This window comes from Pezoporus wallicus, unplaced genomic scaffold (assembly GCF_028554395.1).
Source record: "Pezoporus wallicus isolate ANWC-B61680 ecotype Strahan unplaced genomic scaffold, APGP_CSIRO_Pwel_v1 contig_8108, whole genome shotgun sequence".
In the NCBI taxonomy this organism is placed as follows: domain Eukaryota; kingdom Metazoa; phylum Chordata; class Aves; order Psittaciformes; family Psittacidae; genus Pezoporus; species Pezoporus wallicus.
Genome location: NW_026638088.1, coordinates 2,419,197 through 2,430,923, shown reverse-complemented (window position 1 = coordinate 2,430,923; position 11,727 = coordinate 2,419,197). Strand labels below are relative to the sequence as shown.

Here is an 11,727-nt window from a genome sequence, read left to right as displayed (position 1 = left end):
CAATCCATCTGTGTTTCCCACAGAACCTTCTAATCTCTGAATTGTAAGGGAAAATTTCATTCTGTATGGAACCCTTAGTACTGAGTGTAAGTGGCTAATAATATTTGAAACAGCTCTATGACATCCTGTGTGTCTAAACTTCTTTTCACTTCAGAGATGCTTTTTGTTGGCTTTTGTTCATCTCTCAGCTCTGTTCGTTCATTATGGGCCACCTTTGGACATCCTGCAGCAAGTTCCCAAGTACTTCTAGGAGGAGCTGGGCTCTTCAGTGCTGAATCAAGTATGTAGAAATGTCACGGCATCAGGTCAGAGAATCTTTTACATATATGAAGCAAAGACACATTGGGGAGCAGTAGATGTCAATAAAAGGAGGTTGTCGGCTTCAGTTTCTGCAGAGAGTTCTGTCTGAAACTTAGAACTACGTTGTCTCTTTGCCTTTTGCTTCCTGAAGGTGGAGCCAAACCCCCTATCAGATCTCCAAATCTTCTGAAGTTCTTTACGGTACAGCAGAGACTTAGCACTCCGGTATTTTTCCTTGCACAACAGAGAAAACTGGAAAGTGGATGCGAGGATTCTGTCCGGCCAAGATACATTTTGCACTATACTCACTCTCTAGATCTGAGACTGTAGCAAAGGAAAAGAAAGGAAATACAAGACTACAAAGGGCAGTCTCAGTGCTGTTTGCCCTGTGTGTAGTGAATACCTAGTTCCAAAAACTCCCAACAACATAAAGTGAAAAATCCTGCTTGTCTCAATACAAACTCCATGCTTTTCCCAGTATTTGAGTCGAACTCTTCGTGCTTCATTATAATCTCAAACATATTCAGGCACTGATAATTCTCCATTATACATTTGAATGGCTGCTTTCAAGACTGCAGTGCTCTCTCTGAGAAGCACAGTTCCGAGGCTCTGCAGATGCATATGACACAGCAGAATTTTAGGCAGTATAAAAATTATAAAGATCACTTTCCATTACTGTAATTACTATATAAATCCTATCTTTAAGAGGCTTAGAACAGGCCTGTTTAACCTTGGTTTGAGCTGAGGCTTGGTCCAAGTCTGATAAGTTGGTCACCATTTTTCCTCTTTATCTCTTTTCTCTGCAGCATCGTAACTTAGTGGGGAGTGGGGTGGGGAAAGAGAAGGGATCCAGCATATCCTCTGCACTCTGTCTCTGGCAGGGTGGTGTGTGTGTAATCAAGCAGTATACCTGTTCCCAACCAACAGCTAGACTAAATGAAATGTGCATTTTGTTACATCTGAGAAGCACCGTTTCTCCCCTTGGAACCTGTGGTACTGCAGAGCAGGTGTGTGAGACGGCTTGGAGGCAGCCCATCCACGAAGTGCAACTAGAAGCACCTGGGTAAACCATCAGATCCTAAACTCTTTGGAGGGCTGTAGAGGTAATTCCCGTCATTTGCACCACCTCGATGAAAGCAAAGGTGTTGGCTTGCCCTGGTACTTCCCCTTTGTGTACCTGAGATGCCCAGAGCTGCTTCCAGCTGCCTTTCGGGTCAAAGCGTTCGATGCTGAGAAATAAGTTGGCAGCATAACGTGCAGAGGTTGGTGTTACCCTGCTCCATTGCTGAAGCATGCCAGACTTAGCTGTAGGCCAGGAAGCAGCTTCAATATAGATACCCATTACTTGCTCAAAAGAAACCCTGCCACAGTGCTTTCCATGTCATGAACCTGGTCTGCGGTGGGTGTTTTGCCTCCTAGCCCATCAGGGCTGTAGGAATGAAGTTATTAATGTATACTGTTTCCTTTACACAGAGCCTTCTTCAAAGTTCCTTGGATTTACTGTAGGGAAAACATGGCGAGAACATGTAAGAGGAGATCCCAGCCTGCAAAGAACTGACTGAGTGTTCACCTTGATCCTGACAAGGCTGCCCACCATATGGATTGCGTTGGCAGAGGCAGAAGCCTGGGGAACGCAGAGGTGGGGGGTAATTTTTAGGTCTTTCATTCCACGGTCCCATTGATTCTAACCCTATTAAGAGGATGATGCATGCGACTTTTAAGTTATTTTGTTAACTAAGTGTAAGCAATGGATGTGTCATGCTAACAAACAGAATTGCTGGTGTGTCTAATACAGTATGTAAGTACAGTACAGTGAATGTAAAACGTTGCGGTAATCTAAGAATGTTAAAAGGGAAATGTGTGCTGGGGGGGGGGGTGGGGGGGGAATGCGTGGGGGTTGGGGAGAAAAACGACTTACTTGCCATTCCCTGTCTTCCTCCCAGCTCCTTTGCTAAAGTAGGAACAGAATCGGAACAAAAAAATGTTTGTTTTACAGCTGTACCAAGTTACGGCGAGGACTCGTGCTCCCCCCCTCCTCTCCCACTTGCATCAAGTACATCCTGTACTTTTGGCAACATGTTGACTGGATATTTAAAAGCTGTGAACTGTTCTGAAAGTTTCACATACTGGGTTATGGGCCATGTGTGTTTGATCAAAATTCAATTACTGCACTGTACCATGCTTGGAAACCTATCATCCCAAGTTATGAAGTATGACGAAATAGGCTAATCTAATTGGTTCAGTATGGGAGCAGTATCAACCAAGCTTGTTATGATAAATAGCTTCCTGTGTTAAAGGTTCTCTAGAGCTTAAGTATCTTGGCTCACCTCCCTCTACAAAATAAGAATAGTGTTCCCTGGGAACAGTTACATCACTGTCCCTCTCCTATATTCACAATTAAAGGTTTGTGGATTCTTTTTTTTCATCTTGTTATTCCTTGAATAGATAATCCGCGGCCATCTACCCCATTCCCTGCTTTTCCAGCTCCTTCCCTGTTCCTCAGGTTAGGTGTGGTGCTTACCATGAGTCTGCCTATTCTGTTTCAGTGCTAGGTAAGTCAAGCTTGACCAGCATGCCAAAACCCACCCTGGGCCGGAGGCTGCGGTTTGTGTGCTGGTGTGTCAGTACACGTGACATGCCAGTTTGTGTAAAGATCTGGACTTTTTGATGTTAAGTTAAACGTGGAAGCACTTTAATCTTTCTGAGCACCTAATAAAAGAACTTCTGTATGGTGAGTTTCATATCTATGGATGCACTATTCTTGCAACTGAAGTTATAGTTCATCAGTAGCTAAAGGCAAATCCAGTGTGTGAGTGCTGGATTATGACTAGGGAAGGACTATGTTCTAAGCCTGGATTTGTAGTCACTAAATTTGTCACTAAGACAGTGAGCTGTCTCACATGAGATGATACTGGCTTCGTGATTTTATCTGGTCCATCTTCGGCAAGAAGTACTTAGCTCGGATTTGGATGTCACGGTTAGAGGCAGTGTCAAGGGAAAACAAAAACAACACGGAAAAGTGGCTCCTTATGCTCTGGCAATTCAGTTTTTGCCTTTCTTGAACCACTCCCCCCCCCAGGCCTCCTAACTCAGAAATCCCCTTCAGGCAAAAGTAATTGCGTGGTGATCATTTTACAGAGCTATACTGTAGGCTTGATACTGCAAGGGCCTTGAGCACTGCTGAAATTTCTCCCAAGAATAAAGTTATTCACTTACTTAAGCGCTGGTAGAATGAGTCCTTATGTAAGTGAGTCTTCATATTAGCCCCAAGACTGCCTAATACCTGGATTAAGCGTGTATGGTGATTAATGCCTATTTACTATATCTGTTATCCCACTGCATTTTGCTCTTCAGCCTTGATTAAGCCCTTTGCTATACCATTTAAAATGTCCTGCTTAACCTTCTGCTTACAAATGTACACAGTGCTGAGGTCTGCATTTTTGACTAGAACAAGTTCTACCATAAATAATAGCATTTAATTTTAAAGTACAACCGCTACAGTCACCACTTGATTAAATGACAAAGACCAGCAATAGCAAACTAGGGAACACAGAGTTTTTTCACAACAAATGTCTGCGTCCACGTAAGAGGAAGAAATACACCTTCCTGCTGCTGATTAGCACATTCTATGCAGGTCTTTATTTTAGATGGTTATAGGAAATTATTACCAACGGAGCCTAAACAGCAACTCTCTGTGCTTTCCCCAAATATCTTTTGAAGGAGATAAACTAGATTTATCTCTCTTTATAAAGTTCCCACAAGAAAGCTCCCAGACACAGTAGCTTTACCTTCAAAAATAGAATGTGACTGTAGGCACTTATGCTAATCTCTTTTTTGGCAAATCAGCTTTTTTTGTATTGAATCTTGCTTGATTGAATAGCACTGGAGCTGCCAGAGTAAATGCTATTATCAATGTACAGTAATTAAGGAAATAGTCCTTGTCACTCCAACAGTGTCCAGGCACTGCCTTCTGTAATAAAGTTAAATGATAAAGAAATCTCTTCAAGGTGTAGACAACGGAGCAGGGGAGCTCTTGACATGCAGTAAAATAGGACAAGGGGTAACGGGTTAAAACTTAAACAGGGGAAGTTTAGATTGGATATAAGGAGGAAATTCTTTGCTGTGAGGGTGGTGAGGCACTGGAATGGGTTGCCCAGGGAAGTTGTGAATGCTCCATCCCTGGCAGTGTTCAAGACCAGGTTGGACGAGGCCTTGGGTGACCTGGTTTAGTGTGAGGTGTCCTTGCCCATAGCAGGGGGGTTGGAACTGGGTGATCTTAAGGTCCTTTCCAACCCTAACTATTCTATGATTCTATAACGCAGTGTAGGATTGCAGGTGATGGGGGAGAGTGTAAATGCCCACGGAATTCGTGCTGAATGCATGTTCGACTCAAAGTGTCTCAATAGATGTTCAGCACTAAAACACATAATTGTTTAATTTGTCGTGTAATTTCCTGACTCAGGGCAGTTGAGCATCTCCCAGTCTCCACCCTTAAAAAATGCGTGCGAGGGAGGGGAGGGGGGAGACCCTTCCATCATTCACCAACTTCAAAGATCTTTCCCCCCTTCAGGCAGCAGCCTGCACGAATGATAAACCTTGCTTTAAGACTAGCAGAGCCAGGCTCTGCCAAATCCATCTGGGGAGAGAATTTCAGTGAAAAGGACTTGTCATTCCTTCCCCCGCCCTTCCGTTTCACTTGAAACTTTACAGCCTGGAAGTACTTTGGTGGATGGCAATTGTTCCTGCAGCACCCGAAGACAGACATTCCCCAAGGAAAGAGAGGAAAACCTTTGGACATCATGCATGTTCCAACCTTATCGCATGCACCAAGAAGTGAAAAATGAAGTAAAGTTGGGCAATTCTGAGATGCCAGACGTGCCTCTTATTAAGCAGAGAACTCTGATCCATGCTGCTGGAGTTTTCTCAGTGCTTCTCAGCTGCAGCCCCACGCGGAGATCATTGCTCTAAACTGCTCTGGCCTAAGACATGCTGAGGTCTGCATTTGATAGCAAAGAGCTTTTGTCCAACGAAGGTACCTGCAGAAGATATGTCGTTTAATGGGCAATAAATAACAAGGGAAGGTATTTAATCAAGTGTGCCGGGAAATACTGCTTACTTAAAAATACACACATTTCAAACGATACAGCTCGGGGAGAGAATGCTTAAAGGGGAAGGCAAAAGAGTCCGTAGTGAGGCTGCTGAATTTCATCCTGCCTCTTGTAAGACACGCACAGAAGGATTCCAGCCCTTCCCCTGCTTTTCCCCATCAGCCCACGTCTTATCTAAACTCTGTCTAATAATTGTCATATCTCATAAATCTGGCAGTTTTGCTTGGGCATACATTACCAGGGATTTTAACATTCCCTGCAACGCTCCCTTTTAATGCATTGACATTCTGAAAGCTGGGCATCGTGACCTCTCCATTAAATCTTTGACACAATGAAGTGTCTTCTAAATAAAATAATTCAGAGGGATCGATCCAGTGAACTTCGGGGTGCACCTTTTCAATTATTTTTTAAAGATAGAAGTGTTTTGTGCATATTGAGAGCTAGATTTGTGGGGCTGGGAGGGAGGGGAGCCACGTCTTGAGTGTGGGCCTGAGCTCCGCTCCAACAGGAGCTTATAGAGGTGCTCAGAAGGGAGCAAGCATGAGAGCTGTTCCCGTGCTTCCAGCATGACTCTGAACTTGGCTTTGCTGGATCCAGGCCTCTTTTCTGTTGTATGTAAACCATTAATGTTCTGTGTATTGTTCCAAAGGATTCGGGGGTTTTTTTTCACGTACCCCTAGCTCGACCTTCAGAACCATCCACTCGAATGTGAGCAGAAGTGCTCTGGTCAGGACTCAAACACAAATGATATCCCAAGCAGCGGGGTTTTTTAATTGAGGCACGCCAAATACCAAAGGCAGATGCTTTTTCATTCTGTAGCTCCTGGATACGTGGTCTACTTTTCGGTTTCAAGGACAAAGGAAACACTTCTCCAATTAGATGAGGCATGAGATTGTGACATACGGGCTCGTTCCTGAAATGAAAAAATGCTGGAAAAAGATATTTGACCCAAAGTCAGTAAGTGCTGTTAAAATAATGACTGCTCCATAAATCCAGCCATACGTACAGCCTGTGTTCAGAGCTCTGCTCTTTTGCTCACTGAGAGAAGGGGCTGTCCAGGATAAAGCCCCACGCAACTCACTTGCATCCAAATCGCATTTTGAAGGCCTTACTTTTAAAACAGGATATACAAGAGTGTAACCCAATTAAACTGCGAGGCAGACTTCTGCTATCTTCTCCCATCTGACATCTCTATCGAGGCAGCTCAGATGGAATCAAACATGATTTGGTTGTCAGAACAGCTGAATTTCCCCCCCACACTCAGCAAAGACAAGGGAATCTCTTGCTCCTCTTAGGAGGCTCATCGGAGCTGATTTTTTAATGGGGATGTGGCTTGCCCATGGTAATGAGGCTTTTGTCTACTGTTGGGAGTAAATGGTTAATGCTTTGTACACATCACACCTGAATCTTGAGTGTCCTAGAAGCACACTTGAGTGTCTGCACGAGGAGCATCACGCCTCTTTGTCAGAAGCTGGATGAATCGGGGTCCGCATCATTTCTCTCCCTGTATCTGGCGATGGGGGCAATAGTTGAGCTTGTAAATAATTACAGCTCTTCTGTTTCCAGCCTCAGAGCTGAGCTGTGTTTGCTGTAACCTTAGGTTTACCAGGCAGCTGGAACTGTTGACTGATAATTGCTGCGAGTTTCTGATCCTCCAGAAGAGTGAAGAGCCTCCTCTGTCCTCCACCGATTGTTGGTGCAGTTGCCTTTGCTGGAGTTACTGAAATTGGTGTTATCGACACCACACGGAGGGCTGGAGGCCCAGGTGCTGGGAATTCACGTTGCCTGTGTAATCACATCGGGTTACAACCTGGTCTGCTGTCTGTCCTTTTTCATGGAGTGTTGCTTAAAGCGGAATCGCAATCTCTCATGAAAACAGGCTGTGGGGCTGAGTGATACTGGAACAAATGGAAGTGACTGGAAAAATTGCTCTTGCTCTCCCAGCCAGGCCCAGCTGCCATTTTGATTTCTCTCCACCCTGATGGCTGGCTCTGGACCTTTCCTGCCATACGCTACTGCAGAGTCATTAGTTATGTATGACACCTAATGAAGCCCCAAACCATGGCGTTCTCCAGGATGCCTGGACCCCCGGTGATTCTGGCCAAGCAGCAGCACTCCTTGAACCCTTCCCAGCCCCAGCTGCAGCACAGATCAGGCTGGAAGCTGCATCTGTGCCTGTTGGCGAGGTCCCAGCGCGGGGCAGCCGCAGCACGGCCGCACTGAGAGCACCACCGCCAATCCCCACTGGTGGGAACCCCCCGGAGATGTAGGGAATGGAGGGGGCAGCAGGAGGGAGCCCTGGACACCAAAGGGGATTGAAACAAGCACTGCCCATAGCAGCCTTGAGAGCTGAGATCAGTGGCAGGGCTTGACTTCAGGCTCTACTGCCTTAGGCTGGCTCAGCACACTTGCCGACGAGCTAAACCCTCGTATAATCACGTTACTATTGCTCCCACTGCTTTTAAGAGAGCTTGTACAGAGCTCTTTTACTTCTGCAGTTTGCACATCCATAAATGCTATCCAGAATACGGTGAGGTGAGGAAGAAATGTCATGAATTTTCATCATATTGGTATTTCTGGCACAATTTACATCGTGGCTGCATCCCTGCTGAGGAGGAGCAATAAATACCCTCTGCAAAGCTCATATTGCGATGGATGGGAGAGGAAACAGTGACCCGAAGGGTGTCACATTCTGGAAACCCGACCTGGAAAGAAGGATCCACAATTAACAAGATGGGTAAGGGAGTCTCTGAGTCTTAGCAGAGCCCTTTGATTATCATAAAGAGAAAGTGGGTGACAAGCAGTTTTAAAGCATCCACATGTTATCGATGATTTTTCTGGTGACAGGAGGAATTCAAAGAGGTGCTATTAGCATTCTGGACAGAGAGGGAGCGGATCTATAGCCCGGCTCTCCATAAATGCGTTGCTGCAGTAAACTTCTTTAGCACTTTGCAATTCACATCTGATCTCTGCTGACCTTTTTTTTTCTCCTCCTAATTAAACCTTTAGCTTGCAAATGAGCCATTTCCTACATCAAACCCGTGTATGGCAGAGGAGGAAATTCTACCCGGGATTTATGAGTCGCTGGTGACCTACCTGTCTGTCACAACCTTTCCTAATTGATCTCTCTTTGAATTAAATTTGACCAATTACTTTCTCCTAGGTGAACAAAGATAAGACTACCCTTAAAAGCTATTGTGGCAGTGGAGAACAAAGACGGGTGTACACAGTGGATGGAAGATAACAATCCATATTGTGCACGTAGGGAGGAAGATGAAGGCCAACTGCCTCCAGCATCCAAACCCACTGATTATCTCATCCAGGTGTTTTCCCAGAGTGGTGTTTGTTTGAAGAATCTGGTTTTGAAGGGGTGTGCATGGGGTGACTTCGACTGCTGCTCTGGTGAGCTTTGTTCATGTTCTTGCCTGCTGTCATTCCTGCCCTGTTTTTGGAGCTGGATGACCAAACCAACCACTTCCAGGTTGCTCATGCCCCATGGTCCTCTTCCAGCACAGCGATGGGGCAGCCTTTAAAGTCCCTTTCCAGTGTTCCATCCAAGAGGAAATTCCCCAAATCATGAAACAGCCGTGCCCGCACTGGTCTTGTCCTGTGATGAGAACTTGGGGAATGAAATACCTGAGATGGGTGTAAGAGCACAATGCTGAACTGCTGACCTCAAGAATTCAAACATATTCCTGCCTGTGCTATAGCTCTTCACATGTCCAGATACATCCCTTACCCTTCCCTGTAGCCGAACCATGGGAGTTTGGCTGGGGCAGCATCCTGTGGCAGTGGGGAAAGACCCTTGGCTTGACCCAACGGCCGGAAGCCAGAACTGCACCATCCAGCAGCGACACAAGGGGAGTTAAATCAGTGCTGCCCATTAAAAACTTACGAGTCTCACCTCAAAACCCTTTTTCAGAAGTGTATTTTACCTGATTTTCCTGCATGTCCTGGCTCCAGAGCATGCATTTTCAAACACTGCTTCCACAGCTGAAATGATGAGGAATTTCCTTTCCCCTATCATGAAGCCAGGAGGCTCCCATCCATGCAGGACTGCCTGTGCTGCTGCAGCTTCACAGATACCAAAACCACCCTCCACACCTCCAAAAGGATTCAAAAATATTCCTTAGAGAGAAGAAAAACTCCCCCAAACCCTGGCTCTGGGGCTGTAAAGGAGGAGGAACCACAGCACAATGACATGGGAAACATCCCAGCTGAGCAAATGCTAGGGAAATGGCTTTCCCTTCATCCAGGTGGGTTGTGGATTGTGTACCAAAAGTTGGTAAAAGCTGTATTTGCTAGAAAAATGATTAAGATGTGTAACATGGATAGCTTAAGGGAATACTGTAGTTCATAAGGGCTGTGGGGGTGCTGGCACCCACTGGGAAGGGCAGAGGCTGGCTCCAGCATGGGGTGCTGAAGAAAGAGGGGACCTTTAGGAAGATTTATGCAGGGGATCTCTGAATTGCTGCTTCTAGCCTTTTATAATGAGGGAAATCAAACCATTTCTCTGCATGGAGAAACTGATGCTGCTCGGCACCCCTGGGGATAGGGCAATAATTGGGTAAAAGCCCTGTTGGGGTGTTCCTCAAGCCACAAACCTCCCCTTTGAGGTCCCCTTGGTATCAGTGACCGGGCTGAGCGGTGCTCGTACCTCACAGCCGAGTGCCCGGTGTTTCGCAGGCTGCTCCTTGCACAAGGTGGCTCGGTTCAGGAGGTCGAAAGTTATTAACCGGGAATCAGCGTTAACAGAAAGGGTCCCATCTGCTGCAGGGCACAACCCGCGGCCCCTCCTCCCGCAGCCTTCCCCGCAGCCCGGCCATGGCCAGCCCGGAGCTCATGGAGCGTGAGAGCTTCGGGGCAAACGGGACAGCGAGATCGCTGGAGGTGGACGAGCAAACGGCGTCATCCCTGCGGCTGTCCCCGTGCTGCGGGTGCCGCAGCGGCACGCACCGCTCCGTGCGCGGCGATGGCAGCGGGGGAGGTTTGCTGAGGGACGTGAGCAGACTGGGGAGATGGGGAGAGATGTGCATCCATGGGCTGCTTGAGAACGGGTGGAGAGAGAGAGAAAGGGAGAGAGAGAGAAAGGGAGAAAGGAAGAGAGGAGGGAATGGAAGGGAAGGGAAGGGAAGGGAAGGGAAGGGAAGGAAAGGAAAGGAAAGGAAAGGAAAGGAAAGGAAAGGAAAGGAAAGGAAAGGAAAGGAAAGGAAAGGAAAGGAAAGGAAAGGAAAGGAAAGGAAAGGAAAGGAAAGGAAAGGAGAAAGAAAAAGAAAAGAAAGAAAAGAAGGAAGGAAAGGAAGAAAGAAAGGAAGGAAGGAGGGAAGGAAGGAAGGAAAGGAGGAAGGGAGGGAGGGAGGGAGGGGGGGGAGGAAGGAAGGAAGGAAGGAAGGAAGGAAGGAAGGAAGGAAGGAAGGAAGGAAGGAAGGAAGGAAGGAAGGAAGGAAGGAAGGAAGGAAGGAAGGAAGGAAGGAAGGAAGGAAGGAAGGAAGGAAGGGAAAGACAGAAAAAGAAAGAGAGAAAAAGAGAGGGAAAGAGAAAGCGAGAAAGAAAGGCAAAAAGAAAGAAAGAGATAAAGAGAAAGGAAAAACAATCCCCAGCAATATGCAGCCAAAGGATGAAATCAAGAGAAAGAGACAACCGTACAAAGGGATGCGCTCGCCCCAGAAGCCACTGTGGCAGCATGGCCTTGCTGGGATACAAAGTGTCCTTTGGGGTGAAGAGAGAACTAAAACTCGGTGGTAATTCAATTCTGGTCAACTGGCTGGGTAAAAGCTTTATTTGCTAGAAAATTGATTCAAAGCTGTAACATGGGACTTGGAGCTGTTGGAGCGGGGCCAGAGGAGGCCACGGAGATGCTGCGAGGGCTGGAGCAGCTCTGCTCTGGAGCCAGGCTGAGAGAGCTGGGCTGGGGCAGCCTGGAGAAGAGAAGGCTCCTGAAGGGGAGACCTGAGAGCAGCTCCAGTGCCTGAAGGGGCTGCAGGAAACCTGGAGAGGGGCTTGGGACAAGGGCCTGTAGGGACAGGCCAAGGGGAATGGCTTTAAGCTGCCAGAGGGGAGACTGAGATGAGCTCTTAGGCAGAAGCTCTTCCCTGTGAGGGTGCTGAGGCGCTGGCACAGGGTGCCCAGAGAAGCTGTGGCTGCCCCATCCCTGGCAGTGTTCAAGGCCAGGTTGGACACAGGGGCTTGGAGCAAGCTGCTCTAGTGGAAGGTGTCCCTGCCCATGGCAGGGGTTGGAGCTGGATGGGCTTTAAGGTCCCTTGAACCCAAACCAGTCTGGGATTCTGGGATTCCATGGATAACTTAAGGGAATATTGTG

General features: G+C 47.0%; 1 long non-coding RNA gene across 1 annotated transcript; it reads left to right on the top strand.

Moving 5' to 3' along the window:
- The first annotated feature begins 742 nt into the window (after window positions 1–742).
- On the top strand, window positions 743–8,680 carry LOC130599129 (uncharacterized). The gene is made up of 2 exons (XR_008972162.1): window positions 743–1,939; window positions 8,572–8,680. It is a non-coding gene; the product is annotated as an uncharacterized LOC130599129 (long non-coding RNA).
- Window positions 8,681–11,727: the final 3,047 nt, after the last annotated feature.